The following is a 20225-nucleotide window of genomic DNA, read 5'->3' as shown; positions in this document are numbered from 1 at the left end:
TTGGACCCTACGTCAAGCCAACTAACAGGAGGCCACGAGGTAGGGGGCGCGCCTGCCCCCCCCCTAGGCGCGCCCTCCACCCTCGTGGGCCCCCTGTTGCTCCACCGACGTACTTCTTCCTCCTATATATATCCACGTACCCCCGAACGATCAGATACGGAGCAAAAACCCTAATTCCACCGCCGTAACTTTCTGTATCCACGAGATCCCATCTTGGGGCCTGTTCCCGAGCTTCGTCGGAGGGGCATCGATCACGGAGGGCTTCTACATCAACACCATAGCCTCTCCGATGAAGTGTGAGTAGTTTACTTCAGACCTACGGGTCCATAGTTAGTTGCTAGATGGATTCTTCTCTCTTTTTGGATCTCAATACAATGTTCTCCCCCTCTCTTCTGGAGATCTATTCAATGTAATCTTCTTTTTGCGGTGTGTTTGTTGAGACCGATGAATTGTGGGTTTATGATCAAGTCTATCTATGAATAATATTTGAATCTTCTCTGAATTCTTTTATGTATGATTGGTTATCTTTGCAAGTCTCTTCGAATTATCAGTTTGGTTTGTCCTACTAGATTGATCTTTCTTGCAATGGGAGAAGTGCTTAGCTTTGGGTTCAATCTTGCGGTGTCCTTTCCCGGTGATAGTAAGGGCAGCAATGCACGTATTTTATTGTTGCCATCGAGGATAACAAGACGGGGTTTTCTTCATATTGCATGAGTCTATCCCTCTACATCATGTCATCTTGCTTAAGGCGTTACTCTGTTTTTAACTTAATACTCTAGATGCATGCTGGATAGCGGTCGATGAGTGGAGTAATAGTAGTAGATGCAGGCAGGAGTCGGTCTACTTGTCTCGGACGTGATGCCTATATACATGATCATACCTAGATATTCTCATAACTATGCTCAATTCTGTCAATTGCTCAATAGTAATTTGTTCACCCACCGTAGAATACTTATGCTCTCGAGAGAAGCCACTAGTGAAACCTATGGCCCGGGTCTATCTTTATCATATTAATCTCCTACTATTTAGTTATTTACTTTGCATCTTTATCATAAAAATACCAAAAATATTATCTTTACCATATCTATCAGATCTCACTCTCGTAAGTGGCCCTATAGGGATTGAGAACCCCTATTTGCATTGGTTGCGAGGATTTATTTGTTTTGTGCAGGTACGAGAGACTCGCGCGTAGCCTCCTACTGGATTATACCTTGGTTCTGAAAAACTGAGGGAAATACTTATGCTACTTTGCTGCATCATCCCTTCCTCTTCGGGAAAACCAACGCAGTGCTAAAAGAGGTAGCAACAGTCATCTATGATATATACCCCCTCCGTAAACTAATATAATAGTGTTTAGGTCCCTATTTTAGTGATCTAAATGCTCTTTTATATATATATATATATATTAGTTTACAGAGGGAGTTAGTACTACTCTATGATACTATATATGCACTATGAAGGTATGTACGTACTCTATGATACTATATATTAGTTTACAAAGGGAGCTAGTATATGACACTCTCCACCATACTCGTGATTTCTTACCGTGGAAAAAAATTTGGAGGTGAAACGATGAACTCATGTTTTCATTCGAACAAAAATATGATGTTAGGTAATGTAAATGTTTTCAAAGAGCACCCGGTTCACTCAAGAAAGCCGTGTGTCCACTAAACCGTGGCCGATGCACCCCCCACCCTTCTACCACGTGTGCGATCTGAGTCATGCTTTCTAATTGGCCAGAAGCCAAACCCCATGGATCGTACGTCTGCACCGTTGGATTCTCCTTGATCGAACGGCGATCCTCATCCCTTTCGACAACACATGTACATGTTTTCAAATAGCCCATCCCAAAAAATGTTTTCAAATAGCACACGGTTCACACACGAGAGCCGTGTGCCTACCAAACCGTGGCCGATGCCCCCCTCGTTGCGCGCGCGATTTGAGTCGTGTGTTCTGATTGGCTAGAACCCAAACCCCACAGATCATACGTCTGCACCATTGGATGCTCCCAGATCAAACGGCAATCCTCATCCCTTTCGACAGGAAATGCAGTTCGGCTAGGAATTGATTTATATGCCAACATGCACGATAAATGCCAAAAATTGTCTTACATATAGCACACGAGAGCTGAAATGCGCCAGCAAATCAAACTCATGGTAAAATTGTGATTGTTTTACGTGGGAAAAATTTAGAGGCAAAACGATGAACTCACATCTTCATTTCAGATGAAATTATTCTGTTTGTGCACACGAGCGCTTAGAGGCAACCGTTTGCATAGGCTTTTCCGCACGCGCAGCGACCGGGGATATTTTTCACCCTTTTCACCTAGGCCACCAACACCCTGAGTCCCCAACACACACACCCACCGTCCGCCTGTGTTTCACTCAACTAGTCCACCCAATCTCCTTCGCCAGCTCCCCCTCCCACCAGATCCACAGCAGATCCCTCTCCGGCGCCGCCGTGCTCACCCCGGCCGTGTGCCCACTCTTCGGCGTCAAGCCTACCTCCACTGCCGTTCCCAACACGCGACGGCCCTCGCCTCGCCATCTTCATTTGCTCGCCAGCCACCCTTGAGCATATCGATGTAGTAACCCTCGCCTCTCTTGTGGTCCGGCCGGGTTTGCATTAAGAAGCCTGTTAGTTACTACTCTCCATCGCGGTGAGGCATATTTCCTCGCAATCCCTCTTCCAATTTTGTTCCGTATGTTCCCAAATTGGCTATAAAATAACGGAGAGCGTATATATGTTCATTATCTACCTTCCTTACTACATATAAGTTGTATTTGTTCCAATAAGTTATTGCCTATTTACATATCGCGGGCGCCCGAGTCACACAAACTTAACAAATTAGCCATACATTTTCTAAATTATTGCATGGCATGTTTAGAAAGCTTGATACCAAGTTGTTAGTGTTATGCTTATCCTCCTTTCCTGAGTTTCGCATGTGTTCTTTGTAGATGCCAAGTAGCAGTGACAGCACTCATTCAGGCCATGTATCTTCATATGATTCGGACAACCCTTGGTCTTCAGCAGATTGTGAGGGATCAAGTAGTCTTGAACAGGATAGAACTGCAGCAATTACCCTTCTGGTCAGGACATGGAGGAACGCTCCAAGGAAGCCCACTCACTAGCCTAAAGGTGTATATGAAGTTACCGAGATTGATTTAAAGTCCTGGGCTCCAACTAAACCAGATAAAGCACGCATGAGGTTCAGGAGTGTGTGTGGATTTGTTGGCAGGGCAAGGCTCAACATTAATCTGCTGGGTTTCGGAATGCTGACACAGAAACACGGCGAAGGATAGTCCGGGAGATCATGGATCACTTCAACGTTCCAGAGCAGTGGAGAATGCAGGTGGAACACGCTGCACTGAAGAAGGCTAGGGATGCTTGGAGAAATTGGAAGCACGTGTTGTACAAGAAGTACTTGAGTGAAGGCAAGGACCCAATCCCCTCATACCCCCAAATTACAAAGGAAGACTGGGCAGAATTCAAAAGGGTCAGGGCAACTCCAGAGTTTGCTAAGAAGAGTTTCAAGCAATCGGAACTTCAGAAGAAAACATACACCCCCACCATATGGGTGTGGCAGGATACTACAGCATGAAACTAATATGGGAAGAGGAGGACAAAGAAGTAGTAGCGGCGGGTGCGAATCTGGCCTTTAGTGAAATCAGGGTCGAATGCGCCAGAGACTACTTGCGGGCATGTGCAAAGAGGCGTGATCACAGAACTTATTACTTTGAAAATGCACTTGATGCCAAACTGTATGAAGTGATGGTAGAGGCTTCCAAGATCCCTGGAAGGTTCTACAGGAACTTAGGGCCATGTGACATTCTATCCATTGCTTTGGACACAAAAGAGCCCCCTGGCCATGCAAGGGGTATAGGTGTTAATGTCCCGCACAAGAGGGCTTTCACACTCAGCAAAGAAGAGAGGCTCGGCATGAAAAAAGCGAGGAGTGAAATGAAGCAGAATGCATTGTTTGAAAAGTTGAAGAAGGAGATTTATTTGGCTGTTTGAAAGGATGTTGAGGAGTCAATGATGATCCAGAAGACTCTAACACTGACAGATAGCCAGTAGATGGGAGGGGAGGTGGGCATGGATGATGATGCTTATTGCGCGACAACACTGCACAAGAGTAGCTCCGCATCAGCTGACCCCAGCGACACTGAGACTGCAACTGCTCGTGATGATGCTATATCTGATCTATCTGGAATGAAAGACAGACTGAAGGGCGTGCTACACATTATGAAGGTACATTAAAATGTGCAACAGCCTTGGTTTGCCCACCCTTCTTGGAAGATGGCCTCTTCTTGGACAATGTGCCATTGAAGTCGGGCTGTGTGAAGTGCTTCGTGACTGAAGTAAAGCCTGGATTCAATGAATTTGCCCTGAAGAATGTCCTAGGAGACTTCAATGAGCAAAGGACCTTGGGAGAAACACTGTTACATCACATCGAGTGGCCACGAAAGGAAATAGAGTTCATCAATGACATTCCTGAAGCCCCTCCAAGAGCAACCACTATTGCCCCTCAACCGGTGACGCTCTCCTTGCCACAGAAGCTCTCGCGGGCTGATGCATCAACCTGTGATCAGCCGGCCTGACTTTGTGGCGTACAGGCCATGTCATCCTCTGCCCCAAAGCAGCCAGTGGCAAGGCCTACAACTGTTGATGACGCACCACCGGTTCAGATGCCGGCCACTGAAGCAGCGGGGGGAGACCCAGATGCAGCACATGCTCAGCAGACCAACCTGGTGGAACAGACTGCTAAGCAGTCTGATGCTTCGGAACCTCCTGCTAAGCAGTCTGTAGGTCCAGAACCGACTGCTCATCAGTTCGTCGGTCCGCAGGCATGTGATCAGCATACCAATGTGTTAGCACTTCCTACTCAGCAAACCAACGCGTTGGCACGGCCTCCTCAGCACACCAACAAGTTGGTACCACCTGCGCAGAAACCCGACATAGCTTTAACGCATGGTCAGCAGTACGATGCCTCTGCCCCTACAGCCCAGCAGTCCATCACAACAGCACCGCCAGCTCAGCTGTCTAGCATAGATAAACCATCTGCTAAGAAGTTTGTCCAAGCTTCACCTTCTGCTCTGCAGTCTACCTTGCAGGCAACTAGATGTTCTACCAGAAATGCTTCAAGTACCAAGAAGGAAGTGGCCAAGAAGGCTACAACCACGACCACGAGGAAGGGCGGCGGGAGAGTGAAGAGGAAAGAGAATGATTGCCTCTTACTTAAAGCACTCATCACCCAGAACCAAATTAACAGCAGCTTGTTCGAATCGAGGAGTAATATTATTGTTGATGCCATGGATGATGAAGAATTAGAAAATTGTTGCTTGCTAAAAGTAAAGCAGACGTACTTGAAGCACACAATTACATCCATGGCCAGCCATTTCTTGTTGGTGAATACTTTGATGAGTGTAGCTCCAGTTGCCACGAGTTACATGAATATTGCATGGATCAAATGTCAGCAGGTCATCATGCTTTGCTAGTCCACTACAATAGAGATCATTTCCGACACGATGCTGATTCCATCAATGTGAGTTTCAAGGACTTACATCCCTTCTTCAACTTCAACATGCTCGATGCCACTCTTGTTAGATGCCTGATTTTGTAAGTACTTAACAAACCCTGATCAACTTCTCCATACAAAACTGTAAATGATAAACAACTAACTGCATTTTATTCCTCTCAGGGGATTGAACGTGCGGAGAAGAAAAAGGGAGAGTGTGTATTGCATAGATCCTGCATTAGCAAATGGCACAACATTAGATGGTAAGGACCGACGGGACTGGGCCGTTAACACGGTCATCTGTATCTTCAAAAACATGTCCCATGCAGAATCATTTCTCTGGCCATATCATGAATGGTAAGTCAAGTAAACAACCACGCATACACTGATGGTCTTTCAGATTTCGACATCATTCGTAAGTTCATGGCTTTCTTAATATGTAGCAATCACTGGATATTGGTATTCATTGTTCCAAACAAGAACATAGTTTGCTACATCGATTCTCTCAGAGAGTCAACAAATGCTCAGGATCTGACGCATGTTCAGCAATTCTTGGATAGGTATTGAATTCTATGATGTTGAAATTAATTTGCATTCATATCTGGTTCAATAAATGATGTTGTCAAAATTCATCATCATTTGTAGTGTGCTTGCATTGTGGAAAACTAAACCAGGGAACCTGTTAAAGACGGAACAACCCGTCCAGCACGAGATCGTTTCTCCGGTAACACACCGAAATCCGTTATTTTCGGAAAATTTATCCAACAGTCTGCAAATACCTTTCCTTACGCTAGTCAAATGTTCAAGTTTCTAAATAAATCTCTTTCTATTTTCTACAAAGAAAAAATAATACATCTAACACGGGTTAGGTTGTTCCTAACAGGAGAAATACATAACTAATTTTGTACAAAAAAATTCAGTGTCCTCAGCAAGAAGCAGCGACCAACCTTTGTGGATAATATGTTTGCAGACACATGATCTCCATCTGCAAATCTGCAGATAGTTGTGACAATCCTCGCAAATTAGTACCAGTAAGTCTATTTTAATTAATATCTTCTACTCCACTCATATGGCACATTCTGATCTTAAAAATACTGTAGCTCATCTTAAAACTGAGGACCCCTGAACCGCTACTGGCTAGTGAATTGCTGATGGTTCGGAGATATATCAGCGACTTCTTCCTGGATCACTACATCAATCCCACTGGTGAAAATGAAGATTTCAGCATGTGTTCTCCTGAAACATTGAGTAAGAGTTAGCCGCTAAACATATAATAAATGGATCCATTGTTTTCCATCTCATGAGGTCTTTGTATTTAGTACACTATGATTAATTATGTAATGCATATATGTGTGGACAAATCATTGGAATTTAGCTACCATATGTTCAATTGCAATTGTTGCGAAATCTGATGAATGTTCTTCCTATGGACACTATTTGTTCAATTGAATATTGTGGCAAATTTTCTTTCTGCGTGCCGATTCAAAATGGGATATTTTTGTTTATTTGTTCAATTGAATATTGTGGCGAATTTTCTTTTTGCGTGCCGATTAGAAATGGGATATTTTTGTTTTAACCTAGCAATTGCTCCGCACACGGTTCAACAAAATGAGTGTGTGCGATCCACATCGGAAAGCAAACATCAATCCTAGCGGAACCGTCGGTGATACACAGTAGATCGCAAACGATTTGCAGCGCTACTACGTGTGTAGGTTCCCCGGAACCATTTGTGATATCGCGGTATCGCACACGAGAACTGGGAGTGAACTGTGCCCAATGCAAAATACAATCTCAGTTGTATCTTTTTAGGAAACGTGTGGGATCCCAAACGAAAAGCACACGTCACTCTTGCGGCAACCGTCGGTGATACCTAACAAATCATAAACGGTCTACAGCACTTGAATGTGTGCGAAGGGGCTCCTGAATCATTTGTGATAGAATATTATCGCATACGGTAATTGTTGGAAAACGTGTGCGATGGAGTCTAGCATGGCGGACGGGTTACGCAGAAAACTCGTGTGCGATGGGGCACAAATCGCACATAGTTCATATGTTGGCCCATGTGCCTTACATACTGTTTGCCAAATGGTTTGTTACGACAGACCGTATGGTTTCACTGCGTCATTAGAAACGCTTAATCACTGATACCACACGTGCGAAAGAATTTAGTGTGTGCTGCATCGCACACGATTACATTTTGGAAGGCCTCTGGATCACTGCTCCACATCCCCGGCGGTTTCTGGGTTGTGTGGCAAGGACACCCTATCGCACACACTCACTTGGCGACGGTTCCAAATGTCGTCGCGAAAAAGGGTTAAAAACCGTTTGTTTAGGACTGACGCGCACTAGTGTATGGTGCAAGATGGACGCCAAGATCATGGAGAAGAATCTACACAGTCCAAAACTCATGGTACTACCTCGCAACCACTGGTCAACTAACGCCCCACCGGTACAACCGCTCGACTACCGCCCAACTACCGGTACAACTTCTGTGATCAAGTGGCCGGTGCTACCGCCCTGCCTGTGCACAGTGAAAGGGGTTTTGACCCATGTATCCCCAACTTACCCCTTGGACTATAAATACTCATCTCCTAGCTCCGAATTAGGGCTAGCATTGGTTTAGCTCATATGATAGATAGAGCTTTGCTCATCCACTTGATACCTACTCCATTGGAGGCCAAGCCCTCCATCTAGGAGAAGATTCCCCAAGTGGATTCAAGACCTCTTCACAGAGAAGATCCCCTAGTGGATTCAAGTCCTCCTCTTGGAGAAGAACTAGTTACTTGTATCCCCCTTTGTTGGATTTGAATCATGTATCCCTATTTGTGTTCGTGGATCTAGCATATGTGTGATTGGATCAAGTCAATTTGAGTGTTTCCTCTTGTTTTTCCCCTTGTGTTCTTCATGTGTTCATCATGTTCTTCTGGAATCCCCCTCCAAATCATGAAAGATCGGCCCCTAGGGTTCCACCCTAAATCATCTTGGTATCATGAGCCAAGGGTGATCACAAATTTGGAGTCTCCCCCACCATTTTCTAGCCTAATTTTGTGTGTTCTTGCCCAATTTGATAATCCCCACTGAAAATAGCTCCAATTTGTTTTGGTGATTTGTTGGTTTGATGAGATTTTGTTGATTTTGATCCATGGATTCGCTGTGTTTTGAGTAGACTAGCTTTCCCCACCATGAAATCCTCCCAAAAAAAATTAGTTTCCTCATCAATTTTTGAGTTGGGAGCCATGTTTTCCGCCCCGATCTGAAATCTGGAAATTTTTCCCGTGATTACCGGTTGTATCGCTCTGAGCACTGGTACTACCGCCTAACCGGTACAACCGCCCTATCACTGCTTAGCAACCACTAAACGACTCCTGCAACTTCGACACTTCTTCGAGAAGAGCATCTCCGCCAACGTACTGGAGACCGTGCACCACAACATCAACCCTTCCCAGCCTACGAACTCGACATCAACGACCTCTTCACAATTTTGACACCATCAACCGTAAGCAAGGGCGGTAACCTCGACGACGTGCTTGTACATTCTCCCTTACCATTGCGTTGTTAACCCCTAGCCCTTTTTGCATCACTTGCCTATCGAGACTATCCATTGAGTATTGCCTGCAACGTTACTTGTGCACATTAGTGATCATCGTTCCTATTGCATATACATACCATATCTTCTTGGTACAAGCATCTTGGTATCATCTCTTGTGTCACAAGGTTGTCACCGCATATATACAATTGCTATCTTAGTTCGCGAAGTTGTGCATAAGTGGCCAACAAAAGAGCTCAAAAGAGAAAGAGCCAACAAGCTTTTAAGCAAAAGAGAATGATAAGAAACGAGCTTTTAAGCAAGAACCATATCATCATAGTACATTAAGATTGTCATACTCGATCATCTTGGATCATATCACCGGAACATAATACATATAGCATACTTGGGATAGAAGTCGTTGCATTTTTGCTTTGTAGGTTGTGCACAAGTCTTGTATCCTCCTATTGAGCAATCGTGCTAGTGTCTCTCTTGTGTTGTGCAACAAGAGCATTTTCCGTGGATTCCACATTTTGAGTTGATTCCTTGGTTGCACGACCCCATTTATCTGTCTGTGCATGTGTTCTCGTGTGCCACATCTTGCTATTGGTCTACTTATTGCATTTGCAAATTTGCAATATTTTTAAACATTATTAAATCTTGCTAACAATTGCATAAATATTATGCCACCATCCTCACCAAGCTCCACCAAAGGCTTTATTTGTGTAGGTGTGAGAATTGACGAGATCGGGAACCAATTGTGCTATTTCTGTGTTGCACTATTGAGTGATCATTGATCCATTTTCAACATCGGGTAAGGTACATTTGGTCTAGTTCTTTTCCTACTTGAACTCACATTTGCTTGAGATGATGGATATGCCAACTACTTCTTTGAACCCACTCTTCATTGAGCAAGACGAGTACCCGAACATCTACGTCCCCAAGAACCATCTCTTCGGCGCGCAAAGAGCTTTGCATCAAGAGAATGAAGCATTGGCCGACCGCATCGACCTACTTGCTACCGACTTGCGACACTCCGAGCAACATACAAGAGACTACTTCGACAACAATCTCGCCATACAAAAGGAGGAGAACAATGCAAGGATGGATGAAATTCATGCCTTGTTGGTCAACCGTTCTTCTACATCTTCGTCCTATTCAAGATGGAGCCACTCACATCGTCATTCTTCGCAATCTTCTTCAGATGCAAGTCCTCCACAAGCTCATCCACAATGTGACCAAGACCATGAAGTTCATCAAGCTCCACAAAATCCATTTCATGGCAATGGGTTACAATCACATCTCCGTGAATGTGAATGACTACAATGACAGGCTAATGAACCTCCGGTCCAAGAGCAAGCTCCAATACGCCAAGATCAACAAGAACAACAAGATGGCGAGGCCCCTCGATAAGAACAACATCGTCATGAGGAAGAAAATCTTGAATCCCAACGTGCTCTACACGAGCTACACTAGTCCTCGATGAGTGCAGCTGCTAAGCAAGACTTCAAGAAGAGGCCATCCGACGAGACCGACAAGAAGAAGCCGCATGCCTTGAGGAGCGTTAAGAAATGAGGAACTGTGCAAGAATTCCACAACCTCAACGACAAAACAATCAAGCGGAGCATGAGGAGCAAGTGGCTCAAGACCCTCCTCCACACCAAGAGCGTCATCCCCATCGACCCCCACACAATGAAGAGCAACGCTACGGCAAGCTCAAGTTCACCATACCTAAGTTCTCCGGAAGCAACAACCCCGAAGACTACCTTTCATGGGCATTGAAAGTTGATAAGATCTTTCGCTTGCACAACTATGAAGAACAGAAGAAGATCACCATGGCATCTCTTGAGTTCCAAGACTATGTCCTCATTTGGTGGGAGCAAGTCATTGAGCGTCAAGCGGCAAGAGGTGACCCACCCATCACAACATGGAACCAAATGAAGGATTTCATGCGAGCGCGCTTTGTACCCACATACTATAGCCGTGACCTCTTCAAGAGATTGCAACTTCTCAAGCAAGGCACAAAGTCCATTGAAGAGTACTACAAGGAAATGGAGATTGCCATGATTCGAGCAAATGTCACCGAAGATGAGGAGCAAACCATGGCACGTTTCTTGAATGGCCTCAACCATCCTATCAAGAAGATCGCCGAATTCCAACCTTACTCCAACCTCATCGAACTCATGCACCAAGCTACCAAGGCGGAGCATCAAATGAAAGAAGACTACAAGTATGCCAAGTACTCTTCCAAGACATACGGTTCCTACAACCAAGCTTCAATGACTACACCGCCTTCTACCTCAACCAAGCCTTCTTCAAGCCACGGTGACAAGTCCAACTACAAGAAATCTTCATCAACTTCGACACCAAGTCGTCCTCCTACTACAAGCAATTTCAAGCTGAGAGCTTCATCATCAACGACTCCAAACGATGAGACTGACAAGACAAGTTCCATCAAGTGTTTTACTTGCCAAGGCCGAGGCCACAAGACATACCAATGTACCATAAGGCATACCATAATTGCCAATGACGATGGCACATACGACTCTATGAGTGAAGAAGAAATGGAAGCCATTGAGCAAGTGGCAATGCACCGGCAAGTGAATGATCATGAAGCTAACCAAGTCTTTTTTGACAATGATTCGAGCCCGGCTATCGTTGTCTCCAAGGTAATCACGCTTCAACACCAACAAGAGGAAGACCAACGTCGCCACATCTTCCATACCAAAGCAGTCATCAATGGTCGTTCCGTTAAGGTCATCATCGACAGAGGAAGTTGCCACAACTTGGCAAGTGAATATCTATGTTACAAGCTACAATTGGTCAAGATGAAGCATCCTCACCCCTACAAGGTCCAATGGCACTATTTAAGTGAAGCACACCGTGCAAGTCTCCTTCAAGATTGGCGCATACGAAGACACTTTGGAGTGCGATGTGGTTCCTATGTCCGTTTGCCATCTCCTACTTGGACGACCTTGGCAATTCGACCGTGGCGTCATCCACAATGGAAGAACCAATCAATATATCTTCAAGATGAAGGGAAAGGAGTACGTGCTATGACCTATGTCACCAAGCTAAGTGATCGCTGACAAATAAGCAACCACCCATCATGGAGATAATAGTGAGAGAGCGAACCACCAAAAAGAGAGTGAGCGCCACAAACCAAAATTGAGTGCCTCCACGATGAGCGACAAGAAAAACTAGTGCTATTTGCTACCAAAAGTGAGATGAGAGAAGTGTGTGAGAACCCATCAAGTGTTATGCACTATGTCCTATTGCGCAAGGACAAGGCAACAAAAACTAACACCTCTCGCCATCTTCCTTTAGTGTTGTCTTCTCTATTACAGGAATTCAAGGATGTCTTTCCCGATGAGCTACCTCCAGGACTACCTCCTCTAGTGGCATCGAACACCGAATCGACCTCATCCTCGGCGCACCGTTACCGAACAAGGCACCCTACCGCATCAACCCCGAAGAAACTAAGGAAATACAAAGGCAAGTACAACAACTCATTGACAATGGGCATGTATGAGAAAGCTTGAGTCCTTGTGTCGTTCCGGTAATTCTTGTGCCTAAGAAAGATGGTAGTTTTCGCATGTGTTCCGATTGTCGTCCTATCAATGCTATCACCATTCATTATCGTTACCCCATTCCACGCCTTGATGATATGCTAGATGAGCTTAGTGGAGCCACCATATTCTCTAAGATTGATCTTAAGAGTGGCTATTACCAAATTTGCATCCAAGAGGGTGATGAATGGAAGACCACTTTCAAAACCAAATTTGGCTTGTATGAATGGTTGGTCATGCATATGGGCTTATCCGCAGCACCCGACACTTTTATGCATGTGATGCATTTTGTACTTCAACCTTACATTGGTGTATTTGTTGTGGTCTACTTTGACGATATCCTCGTATTTAGCATGTCTCTAGAAGATCATGTCACCCATCTTAGAACCATTTTGCAAACTCCAAGAAAAGAGCACATTTATGCTAATATGGACAAATGCCTTTTTGGTGTTGATAAGCTTGTTTTCTTGGGTTTTGTTGTGTCGTCTAAGGGTGTTCTTGTAGATGAAGCTAAAATTGATGCTATTAAAAAATTTCCACAACCAACCAACTTGCAACAAAGGTGAAGTTTTCTTGGCCTAGCCGGTTTCTATCATAGATTCGTTAAGGACTTTAGCACTACTACATCTTCCTTGCATGCCTTGAGTAAGAAGAATGCACCATTTGTTTGGGGACCATCCCAAGATACCACATTTCATGAGCTCAAGAATTTTCTTGCACATGCTATTTAGTTGCTTTGCCCAATTTTAACAAAACCTTTGGTGTTCATTGTGGTGCTAGTGGCAACGGTATAGGAGGTGTGTAGAATCGAAAGAATGTCTAGAGAGGGGGTGATTAGACTAATTGACCAAATAAAAATCTAGCCTTTAACCAATTTTAAGTCTTGGCAGATTTTAGCAACTTATCACAAGTCAAGCAATCAACCTACACATGCAAATCTAAGAGTATAGTAGTGGAATGTAAATCATTGCATATGAAGGTAAGGTGAGGAGTTTGGAGGGAGCAAACGCAATGTAGACACAGAGATTTTTGGTGTGGTTCTGATAGGTGGTGCTATCGTACATCCACATTGATGGAGACTTCAACCCACGAAGGGTAACGGTTGTGCGAGTCCACGGAGGGCTCCACCCATGAAGGGTCCATGAAGAAGCAACCTTGTCTATCCCACCATGGCCATCACCCATGAAGGACTTGCCTCACTTGGGTAGATCTTCACAAAGTAGGCAATCTCCTTGCCCTTAAAAACTCCTTGGTTCAACTCACAATCTTGATGGAGGCTCCCAAGTGACACCTAACCAATCTAGGAGACATCACTCTCCAAAAGGTAATAGATGGTGTGTTGATAATGAACTCCTTGCTCTTGTGCTTCAAATGATAGTCTCCCCAACACTCAACTCTCTCTCACATATTTCGATTTGGTGGAAAGATGATTTGAGTGGAAAGCAACTTAGGGAAGGATAGAGATCAAGATTCTTGCGGATGAATTGAAATATCTTGGTATCAACACATGAGTACGTGGTTCTCTCTCAGAAAATGAATGTTGGAACCATAGGCATGTTCTGATGGCTCTCTCCACAAATGGAGGATTGGTGGAGGGGTATATATAGTCTCCACACAAATTCTAGCCATTAAACACAATTTACCAAACTCGGTGGGACTGAATAGTTAAAGTCGGTCAGACCGATTTAGTTCAAAATGTGAATGTTAGGATTTTCGGTGGGACCGACATGTCAACTCGGTGTGACCGATTTCATTAGGGTTAGGGCATAACGTAATCTCGGTGAGACTGATCACAAGAATTGGTGAGACCAACTTCTGTAATAGGCAAACAGAGAGTTGGTTAGGCAAACTCGCTGGGACCGATCGCTCATTTCGATGGGATCGAAACATTATGAAAAGGAAACAGAGAGTTTGTATTGCGAACTTGCACTACAAGAAATACGGTCAATTATGACTCCCAATTTTGGTCGTTGATTCGTCATTGTTATCATTTATTGACCCTTTTTTGACCAAGTTATGAAGGTCAAGAGTTGGCCGTCAAGAACAAACAAATGTGACCTTTTCTGAAATTTTCGTCATGGCCACCCTTGACCAAAATTAAGGTCATGGAATCTAAGACCAAAATTATGGTCATTAGTGATGAGCCTAGACCACGTAGGATCTGATGTGGCCGAGCCACATGGCATTGTCCACATGGCACATTTGATGATGTGGCAAAAATGATGACATGGATGCCATGTAGGAATGGTCCAAATCGATTGTTTTAATGGGTTGAGCCCAATAATCCAGCCCACTTCTCAAATTACTTTTGGGCCATATGCAGGGAACAAGCCCAACATATCATCCTGTTAATAATGTTCGTTCTTGGGCCGAGGCATGCAGCCCATTTATTCAATCCATCATTAACTGAGCCAGCCCATTTCTATCAAACAAATACATGCTGAATATTTTTTGTGTCAAAAAAACAACATTGGGCTTGAAACGGTCCAGCCCACTCACACAGTTTAGTATTTTTGTTCCATCCCTTACTGAAGGGTGACCAACAACAACCAATAGTGTCTCAAAAAGAAAAAATATATTATACAATTTTGCAGTCAACCAACACAGGAGAATATAATGACAATAATAATATAATTCTCCAGGATTTCAATAATTTAGGCCCAGCATTATCATTACACCACAGGTTCATAAGATGCACCAGCCAAAATAACACAACTAGTAGCTTAGTATCATTACCCCATGTTCATAAGATTGCACATGTCCATATTGTGCACTAGTAACCAGTAACATAAGATGGCACCAACCAAAAAAACACAACCAATGAAGGAATGTGCTGAGTGAAGGAATGTTCTCCACCTTCCGGCACCTCTTGTTCCATAGCACTTTCCGTGTCAGCCTAACAAATAAAGAAAGATGTAAACATGAGCAGACAGCAGAGTACTATGTCCATCAATATATTGTAGTTGGTTCTGAATGACTAGGAAACTTTATAAGCAAACTATTCAAGAATAGATGTCCTAGTAGCAGCAATTTAAGAAGCTAACATCATAATACTAATACAGCACCTGACATTTTGAAAGAAAGGTGGGAAAAGCCAAACAAGCTCATTGTGCATTTTCTTTTTCAGCACGAGACACAATAATCATAAGTAACCAATAGGAAAATAACTTGCTATCTATAGGCCCTATTATCGGCAACAAGAACATTAGGCAATGAAGAACAATATATTTCCAATGCAATCTGTTAGCGAAACCCAGATCTGAAGTTTCAACATGTTTTGTCAACAACCAGGAGAAGAACTTATGTGAATTTTGCAATAAACCGATACAATATATAAGCTGAAAGTTCAACAAGACAGGTTGCTTTCAAGGGCTCGTAAAATAGACACAACTGCAGACAGGCTGAGTGTGAGAAACATTCAATTCCCATCACATGACAGCATATGCAATCTCAATAATTAGAACACCCATTACTGTAACTCAAAGATCTTTACAAGGGAAAGAGAAAGAACAGAGAAAGGTAAAGTGTACCAACAAAGCATGCACAAGACGCCTTGTTGGTCTTCTCTACTTCTGATCACTTTCCTATAATCTTCTTATCTCCCCCACCTTCACACACTTTCTATGTATATAATTTGGTGACATATCTCTGGCAAACCATTTCACCCACAAACTATAAAACAAAACATGCTATGAATAAACCATGCACCTAAAAACAGCAGAACCATTAAACCAGATGAGGTTACAGAAAAACAGATGAGATTTCTACTTGTGATATGAGTGACCGATCAACACTAGCAGTCTAACATCAGTAAGTACAATACTTGTTAAACAAACGCTGCCCAGAAGGTACCCAGGTTTCGGGTGATCGAAGGCCTTTTGTTTGCAGTCCCCAGCTCAAGAAAAACATCGAACATGCAGCATGCAAACTGATAAAAGCACATGGTGGTTGCAACGACAGCACAAACGGGCAGTATCTGCTACTCATGGTGGTTGCAACGACATCATAAACGGGCAGTATCGAAGGCCTTTCGATCTGCTAGTGCTAGCCATCAGTGGGGGATAGATCGGACCAAGTAATTACCAGCGATGGAGGCCACGCACGGCTCGGCAAAGTGCCCAGCGCAGGCGAGCGTCACCCTACAGCCCGTGTCTTCGTCGTCTACCATGCAGAGCGACCTGAATATCCCATCTTGACAGATACCTGCAACAGAAGAGTTCCGACTTTATATGCATGGCACAGGGATGTCGTATTGTAATGCACTGCGTCCATTTAGAGCCCTGGTAGTTAAATTCAATGTGGCGAGTGCCGAGTGGTGAGGCCAACAATAAGACTGCTGCTACACAAACAGAAATCATGTCCTGAAATTGCATATATTGACTGACGTGTCTTTCTACAGTTGTAGAACATGTTAAGCACCCTGTATATAAGCTCATATTTTTTTAATTGCTTCGGAAGTACTTGGTAATACTTTGCTCAACTTCATACAACAACCATAGTAGTTTGCACTGATTATCGCACTATTAGGTAGCGGGGCTCTGGAGCTTTCTACCAAGGTTGAAGACAGCATATCGGCAGTATTGCATTTGTTAGGCAAGCTGCTGCAAAAGGCAACATTTCCCCCCACTGAGACACGGACGACCACCTTGTCTGCAGTGATGTGCCCAACGCAGGGCAATGCAAACTGCTAGCACATTTCAGCAAACATCTGGAGTGCAGCTAAACAATGGCGGCAGACACCGATAACGGCTTCGAGACACGCAGTCCCAGTACAAGAACACACATAGACACACAAGCAGGATCCTTCCAAGCTGAGCCACCTCACCAGACGATCTTCGGGCGCGCGGACGAGGTTGGAGTCCTTGGACGGCGCGGCGCCGGCGAAGGCGGAGGCGTCGAGGTGGCCCTTGTGGAGGAGGAGCTCCATCAGCGCGACCCACTCCGGCCACGGGTGGGCGATGTCCGAGGAGGACGCTCACCACCTCCGTCCCGAACTGGACCAGCCCGAGGAGGTTGAACCTGCGCGGAGCCCGGGGTGGGCGACGGAGACGAGCCGCCTGAGACGCACAGTCGGTGGACGCATCACCGCAGCCGAAACCCTAGCCACGGGCAAGGGGCCGCGACAAGCTTCGGATAGAGGGAGGGGCGGATCCAGTCGACCTCGAGGACGGAGGGGTCGGAGAGCGGCAGATCTGGCAGCTGTGGAGCTGCGAGAAGGGGAAAGGGGATCCCGGCAGCGAGCTATGGGAGGACAGAGGCGAAGATGTGGTTGGCGGCGGTGGGGGACGATGGGGAATCGGGAGGATGGAGCACAGTGCACCGAAGCACGGACGCGCGCGCCGGCAAGGAAGCCAGCCACGGCGGCGCCTCTCTCCGTTGCGGCGGCTGGTCTGGGGGACAAGGGGCGGGGGCGGGGGCGGCGGCGGGAGTGGATCGGGGCACGACGGGGTCTGGGTCGGGGAGAGGGAGGGGTGTGCCACACGATGCTAGGGTTTGGGTTGGTCGGCATGCGTTTAGGAGATGTTGGATCTGTATGGTGTGGACGGCTCAGATCGGCTTAGGGGGGGTGATCCGTGGGAAGAGAGGTTCTGCATTCTGATTGCTCCGAAAAAAGTGACATTTAAAATAGTTTCGAAGTGGTAAATATAGGGGGGTTTCTGAAGCAGCTACCAATAATATTTTCCGAAAATGGCATCACTAAAAATTTTTACTCAAGTTATACAACATTTTATGGATGATAACCGACTTGTATGCAATTCCGATCTTTCTACCATTTTTTAGCCATTTAAACAAAAAATAATAGTTTGCTTGTAGTTTTTTTGAAGGACTTACCATATATTTGTTACAAAATTGGACCAAATTAATTTTATAAAATACTAGGCCATGTTTAATGCACAATTGACCAAATGGTTGGGTGTCAAAAATTTGGATCCACGTCTCGTGAAAAAGACAAATTTCCACCAATTCAGCTGCAAGCGGGCCATATTTGAACTGCAACTGCCTCATAGTTTGCTCTTGTCGGCGTTCTAAGAACGGGGGTCCTCAGACTTGCCTGCCTGCGGCCTGCGGCGTGGCTCAAAGGGGGCCCAGCGCGGCCCATCTTCACCAACACAAACCCAAGACCCTCGCGAGGGGCCAAGCCTCGCGAGGCGGACGACGCGGAGCTTCCTCAGGCGCGGCCTCGTCAGGCTGGCTCACGAGGAGGCGGAGAGATCAAGGCGGGGTACCTCACGAGGTGCCCGTGACGCAAGCCATGACGACCAGGGCGCCAGGCGGGTGCCAGCCCGCGCAGTGTCCTCCCTTCCTCTTTGGTGCAAAGGGGGCAAGCGCGGCCGCGGAGTACCGAGGCATCAGGCAAAGGTTGCCGTTTCGGTGCAACGAGACCAAGACCAGGAGGACTACGAGACGGAGGTCACCGTGGAGCCCAAGACGGCGTCATCACCAGAGCTTTGCACAGGCGAAGACTACTTTTGTCAGGATAGTTGATACTAACTGTCCCCCTTCAAATTAGCCCGCCATTGTTGGCTCCCTCCCGCTCGATATTTGGGAAGAGGATCAGGGCCTCTATAAATAGGACCAGCCACCCACAGAGCAAAGGGAGCCGGGGGGTTGGAAGGATAGAGAAGATCAGGTAGAGAGAGAGAATGGTGACTGAGCTCCTCCCAGCAGTTCATCGCCCCAGCCAAGAACAGACCCTCGCGAGGCTGTTCTTCCTTGTATTGTTCATCATCATCAGCCTAAGAGGTAATCCACCACACCACACACTAGAGTAGGGTATTACACCACAATGGTGGCCCGAACCAGTATAAACCTTGCGTCTTTTGTGCTGTTCTTTCCTTAGTTTAGATCCTAACAAAGCGGTGGAGTGCAGGTAGGTAGGAGGCGAAGTCTCCGCGCGCACCCCAGTGTTCGAACCTCAAGGGTCTGCCGGAACCCAAAATCCGACATTTGGCGCGCCAGGTAGGGGTGCGCTGGGATTCGTCTTCCACCACCCCGTTCTCCTCCGACCATCACGCCCATGTCCGACGCTCGTCGGGCCCGCGCCGAGCGCCGAGCCGCGCTCGCTGCTCGCGTCGCCCAGACGGCCCCTGTCGGCGGGCGTCCTCGCCGTTCCCCGTCACCTGCCGTCAACGCCGCCACCATCCCGGCGGGGGACGAGCAGCAAGCATCATCCCAGCATCCGTCCGTGCGGCAAGACGGCCGCACCGCAACTCCCTCGCTCACCCCAGCTGGTTCTTCGTCCCGCGCGCTTCGCGCGCCCATGGAGCCCCGCAACCTCTCCCCCGCCCATCGCGCTGCACCAACACCCACGGTCATCGCGGCCCTCTTGGGCGACTCGCAGGCACCGCCTACAAGTCACCACGTCAAGTCGTTCATCCGCCGGGTCAGCGCCGCTTCCACGCGGCAGGGGGCTCCCCTGGACCGGGCGGCGCCCGAGGCGGGCCTGACCTTCAGCTCGGAGGACCACCCCTCCAACTCGGCCTGCTCGGGTGCGCTCCCCATGCTGTGCACCCCCACCATCTGCCAGGTGGCCGTCACCAGAACCCTCATTGATAGCGGCGCGGGCCTCAGCATGCTCTCGGTCGAGACCTTCAACCTCCTCTGCATACCC

The 20225-nt window shown here is 46.3% G+C and overlaps 1 long non-coding RNA gene across 1 annotated transcript; it reads right to left on the bottom strand.

The window, feature by feature from the left end:
* Window positions 1–15227: 15227 nt before the first annotated feature.
* Window positions 15228–18073, bottom strand: LOC125551197 (uncharacterized). The gene is made up of 3 exons (XR_007302236.2): window positions 17439–18073; window positions 16697–16816; window positions 15228–15509 (listed from the first exon to the last, which is right to left on the bottom strand). It is a non-coding gene; the product is annotated as an uncharacterized LOC125551197 (long non-coding RNA).
* Between the last annotated feature and the right edge of the window lie 2152 nt (window positions 18074–20225).

The sequence above is a fragment of the Triticum urartu genome, chromosome 4A, assembly GCF_056163025.1.
Source record: "Triticum urartu cultivar PI428250 chromosome 4A, HENAU_Tu73, whole genome shotgun sequence".
NCBI classification, from domain to species: domain Eukaryota; kingdom Viridiplantae; phylum Streptophyta; class Magnoliopsida; order Poales; family Poaceae; genus Triticum; species Triticum urartu.
The sequence above is the reverse complement of the archived record's forward strand: the minus strand, read 5'-3'. Positions and strand labels throughout refer to the sequence as shown.